Below are 5,739 nucleotides of genomic sequence, written 5' to 3'. Positions count from 1 at the left end.
CGTAAGAGTAACATCAAAGTTTACTGATTACAGATCATCATAACAAATAGAGTAATAATGAAAAAGTTTGAAATATTGCAGGAATCAAGTGACATAGAGACATGAAGTAAGCAAATATTGCTGGAAAGATGGTGCCAATAGACTTGCTCAATGCAGGGTTGCCATAAAACTTCTATTTATTAAAAAAAAATACAATATCTGCAAAGTGTGATAAAGCAAAGCACAATAAAATGAGGTATGGCTATAATTGAAATTCTCAAAGGGGAAAGGGAGAGACATAAAATTATTTGAAGTATTTAAATAAGACTAAAAATTTTCCAAATTTGTGAAAATTTGAAACCCACAGATCTGTGAAGTGCAAGCTCCAACCTCAAGAAACATAAAGAAAAGTACATTAAGACAAACTATAGTCAAATTGCTCAAAACCAGTGATAGAGAATCTTAAAAGCTACCAGAATAAATAAGACATGTTATATATAGAGGGACAAATAAGAATGACAGCAGATTTCTCATGAAAAAAAAATTTCAAGCTAAAAGTTTGTGGACACACATTATTTAGGTGAAAAAAATTGTTTTTAATTTTATTGAGGTATAGTTAATCCATAATGCTGTGTTAGTTTCAGGGGTACAGCAAAGTGAATTAGTTATACATGAATCCATACTTTTTTTAGATTATTTTCTCATATTTTCTCATATATAAAGTATTGAGTAGCATTCTCTGTGATACACAGTAGGTTCTTATTAGTTATCTGTTTTATATATAGTAGTGTGTATGTGTCCATCCCAATCTCCCCATTTATCCCTCCCTCCCCTTATTGCCTGATAACCATAAGTATGTTTTCTACATCTGTGACTATACTTCTGTCTTGTAACTAAGTTCATTTGTACCCTTTCTTAGATTCCACATATAAGTTATATCATGTGATATTTGTCTTTCTCTGACTTATTTCACTCAGTATGACAATCTCTAGGTCCATTCATGTTACTGCAAAAGTCATTATTTTGTTCTTTTTTATGCCTGAGTAACATTCCATTGTAAATATGTACCACATCTTCTTTATCCATTACTCTGTTGATGGACATTTAGGTTGCTTCCATGTTCTGGCTATTGTAAATAGTGCTGCAATGAACATTGGGATGCATGTATCCTTTAGAATGATGGTTTCCTCTGGGTATATGCCTAGGAGTTAGATTGCTGGGTCATATGGTAGTTCTATTTTTAGTTTCTTAAGGAAACTCCATACTGTTCTCCATAATGGCTGTATCAATTTGCATTCCCAAAAATGGTGTAGGAGGGTTTCATTTTCTCCACACCCTATCCAGGATTTATTTTTTGTAGATTTTTTGATGATGGCCATTCTAACTTTTGTGAGGTGATACCTCGCTGTAGTTTTGACTTACATTTTTCTAATAATTAGTGATGGTGCACATCTTTTCATGTGCATTTTGGCCATCTTTATGTCTCCTTGGAGAAATTTCTATTTATATATTCCACCCATTTATGGATTGGATTTTTTTTTTTTTTGATATTGAGCTGTTGTATATTTTGGAGATTAATCCTTTGTCAGTTGCTTTGTTTGCAAATATTATCTCCCATTCTGAAGGTTTTATTTTTATTTTGTTTATGGTTTCCTTTGCTGTGCAAAAGTTTTAAGTTTAATTAGATCTGATTTGTTTATTTTTGTTTTTATTTTCATTATTCTAGAAGGTGGATCAAAAAAGATCCTGCTGTGATTTATGTCAAAGAGTGTTCTGCCTATATTTTCCTCTAAGAGTTTTATAGTATCTAGGCTTACATTTAGGTCTTTAATCCATTTTGAGTTTATTTTTGTTGTATGGTGTTAGGGTGTGTTTTAATTTCATTCTTTTACATGTAGCTGTCCAGTTTTCCCAATCCCACTTATTGAAGAGACTGTCTTTTCTCCATTTTATATTCTTGCCTCCTTTGTCAGAGATTAGGTGACCATAGGTGTGTGGGTTTATCTCTGGACTTTCTATCCTGTTCCATTGATTGATATTTCTGCTTTTGTGTCAGTACCATACTCTTTTGATTACTGTAGCTTTGTAATATAGTCTGAAGTCAGGGAGCCTGATTCCTCCAGCTCCATTTTTCTTTCCCAAGATTGTGTTGACTATTCGGGGTCTTTTGTGTTTCCATACAAATGGTAAAATTTTTGTCCTAGTTCTGTGAAAAATATGATTGGTCATTTGATAGGAATTGCACTGAATCTGTAGAGTGTTTGGGGTAGTGCAGTAACTTTCACAATATTGTTCTTCCAATCTAAGAACATGGTATAGCTCTCCATCTGTTTGTGTCAACTTTTTTTTTTTTTTAGAAATATACATTCAACTTTATTTCATTAGAAAAATTTATTTAAGCCACACGGTGGCCAAAATGTCCATGTCCTGAGCAGGCGCTGTCATCCCACTGGCCTCTTCAGACCAATACGCACACACATACACGCTATGTTGGAGGAGTGACTTAAAAATGTAAAACAATGAGAACGGGACATAGAATACTCCACCTTCCCCCTTCCTATAGCCAACCCACACACCTCTTCAACTGTTATCTGCACACAGAGGAGCTCTCATGGAAGAGAAATTGAACACCAAATAAACTGACCATAAGACAACCACGCCCAAAGGAACTCTTGGCAGATGCTTAGAAAGTAGAGTTGAAAATAACACTATCTCCCAACAGCTGAAGTTGCAGCACAAGTCCCCATCTAAGAGAAGACAGAGCCATGTTGCCAAGGACAGCAAAGCATATGGTGGACTGGGGAGAAGAGTGAGATCACTCCATTCCACAGCCACAGGCGACCCACTCATATCTGTTTATTAAACAGGCTTTTTCCAGAGCAACGTGTATGCAGATGCAGAGGCCCTTCAAGGGCCTAGTAACAGTTAGTTCTCTGATAAAACTGATGCTGAGCTTGCCTACCCAGGAACTGGTACAGCTGGACGTATTTAGGCCAGTGTTCCAAGGTTACAGCCGGTGGAGGGAGGTCTTATCACACCCCTCTGGATGGATGGTCTGGAAGGCCCTTGGGGACTCTGTGTTGGCTAGTTGACCTCTGGTGGTCCAGGAGCTCCCAGGAGATGGGCTCTCCAGTAAGCCCCCCAGGGACTCTGTCAGTGTAATGAAGATGGAGAGCAGGGTCAGCACCACACCTAAGAGACAGAGGTTCAACATATGCTTCATGGCTCAAAGGATCCCACTCCTTTTTAGAGCAGTAGAGCTGCCTTCTGCTTCTGGAAGGCCTCTGGATCCTCCAGGAGGAAGAGCCGTGAGTGGCCCGCTCGCTGTAATGTCTGGTAGTAAGGAGTCAGAAGGAAAGTCGGCCAACCAGCAGCGCGAGATGACAACCCCAAAGCCTCTCCGAAGACAAAAGCTCAGCCCGCAGCAAAGCGCCTGTTTGTGTCAACTTTTATTTCTTTAATCAGTATCTTAGTTTTCTGAGTACAGGTCTTTTACCTCCTTAGGTAGGTTTATTCCTAGATATTTTATTCTTTTGTTGTGATGGTAAATGGGATTGTTTCCTTAATCTTTCTGATCTTTCATTGCTAGTGTATAGGAATTCAGGAGATTTCTTTGTATTAATTTTGTATCCTGCTACTTTATCAAATTCACTGCTGAGCTCTAGTTGTTTTCTGGTAGCCTCTTTAGGATTTTCTGTGTAGAGTATCCTGTCATCTGCCAACACTGACAGGTTTACTTCTATTCCAATTTGGATTCCTTTTATTTCTTTTTCTTCTCAGATGGCCATGGTTAAGACTTTGTTGAATAAAAGTGGTCAGAGTGGACATCATTGTCATGTTCATGATCTTAGAGGAAATGATTTCAGTTTTTCAACATTGAGGATGATGTTTGCTGTGGTTTTATCTTTCAAGGCCTTTATTATGTTCAGGTAGGTTCCCAATATGCCCACTTTCTGGAGAGTTTTTATCATAAATTGATGTTGAATTTTGTCAAAACTTTCTCTACATCTATTGAGATGATCATACGGTTTTTATTCTTCAATTTGTTAATATGGCGTATCACATTGATTGATTTGCATATATTGAAGAATCCTTGCATCCCTGGAATAAATTCCACTTGATCATGATGTATGAGCCTTTTAATGTGTTGTTAGATTCTGTTTGCTAGTATTTTGTTGAGGATATTTATGCCTGTGTTCATTAGTGATATTGGTCTGCAAATTTCTTTTTTTGTGATATCTTTGTCTGGTTTTGATATCAGGGGGATGGTGGCCTCCTAGAATGAGCTTGGGAGTGTTCCTTCCTCTGTGAATTTTTGGAACATTTTGAGAAGGATAGATTTAACTGTTCTCTAAATGTTTGATAGAATTCAACTGTGAAGCCATCTGGTCCTGAACTTCTGTTTGTTGGAAGATTTTTAAACACAGTTTCAATTTCAGTACTTGTAATTTGTCTGCTCATATTTTCTATTTCTTCTTTGTTCAGATGTGGAGGTTGTATATTTCTAAGAATTTTTGCATTTCTTCCAGGTTGTCCATTTTATTGGCATATAGTTGCTTGTAGTATTCTATTAATGATTCTCTGTATTTCTGTGGTGTCAGTTGTAACTTCTTCTTCATTTGTAATTTTATTGATTTGAGTCATTTCCCTATTTTTCTTGAGGTGTCTTGTTAAAGGTTTATCAATTTAGTTTATCTTCTCTAAGAACAAGTATTTAGTTTCATTGATCTTTGCTGCTGTTTTCTTGATCTCTATTTCATTGATTTCTGCTCTGATCTTCATGATTTCTTTCCTTCTACTAACTTTGTGTTTTGTTTGTTCTTCTTCCTCTAGTTCCTTTACGCATAAATTTAGGTTGTTCATTTGTGATTTTTCTTGTTTATTGAAGTAAGATTTTATTGCTATAAACTTTCCTCTTAGAACTGAATTTGCTGTATTCCATAGGTTTTGGATTGTCCTGTTTTCATTGCCATTTGTCTCTAGGTATCTTTTGATTTCCTCTTTGATTTCTTCAGTGATCCATTGGTTTAGTATAATTTGTTTAGTCTCCATGTGTTTGTGTTCTTTACAGTTTTTTTTCCTGTAATTGATTTCTAATCTCAGTGTTGTGGTTGGAAAAGAGGCTTGATATGAATTCAATTTTCTTAAATTTACCCAGGCTTGATTTGTGACCCAAGACATGATGTATCCTGGAAAATGTTCCATGTGCACCTGAGAAGAAAGTATATTCTGCTGCTTTTGGATGGAATGTCCTATAAATATCCATTAAGTCTATGTCATCTAATGTGTCATTTAAGGCTTGCTTTTCTTATTAATTTTCTGTCTGAATGATCTGTCTATTGGTGTAAGTGGGGTGTTAAAGTTCCCCACTATTATTGTGTTACTGTTGATTTCCCTTTTTATGGCTGTTAGCATTTGCCTTAAATATTGAAGTTCTCCTATGTTGGGTGCATATATATTTACAGTTGTTATGTATTCTTCTTGGATTTATCCCTTGATCATTATGTAGTACCCTTCCTTGTCTTTGTAACAGTTAGTATTTTAAAGTCTATTTTGTCTGGTATGAGTACTGTTACTCCAGCTTTCTTTTGATTTCCATATGCATGGAATACCTTTTTCCATTCCCTCACTTTCAGTGTGTATGTGTCCCTAGGTCTGAAGTGGGTCTCTTGTAGACAGCATATATAGGGGTCTTGTTTTTGTACCCAGTCTATGTCTTTTGGTTGGAACATTTAATCCATTCACATTTAAGGTAATCAC

At 36.2% G+C, this 5,739-nt stretch overlaps 1 pseudogene; it reads right to left on the bottom strand.

The window, feature by feature from the left end:
- Positions 1-3,011: 3,011 nt before the first annotated feature.
- LOC112062051 (hypoxia-inducible lipid droplet-associated protein-like) lies at positions 3,012-3,277 on the bottom strand (annotated as a pseudogene).
- Between the last annotated feature and the right edge of the window lie 2,462 nt (positions 3,278-5,739).

The sequence above is a fragment of the Physeter macrocephalus genome, chromosome 16, assembly GCF_002837175.3.
Source record: "Physeter macrocephalus isolate SW-GA chromosome 16, ASM283717v5, whole genome shotgun sequence".
NCBI classification, from domain to species: domain Eukaryota; kingdom Metazoa; phylum Chordata; class Mammalia; order Artiodactyla; family Physeteridae; genus Physeter; species Physeter macrocephalus.
The sequence above is the reverse complement of the archived record's forward strand: the minus strand, read 5'-3'. Positions and strand labels throughout refer to the sequence as shown.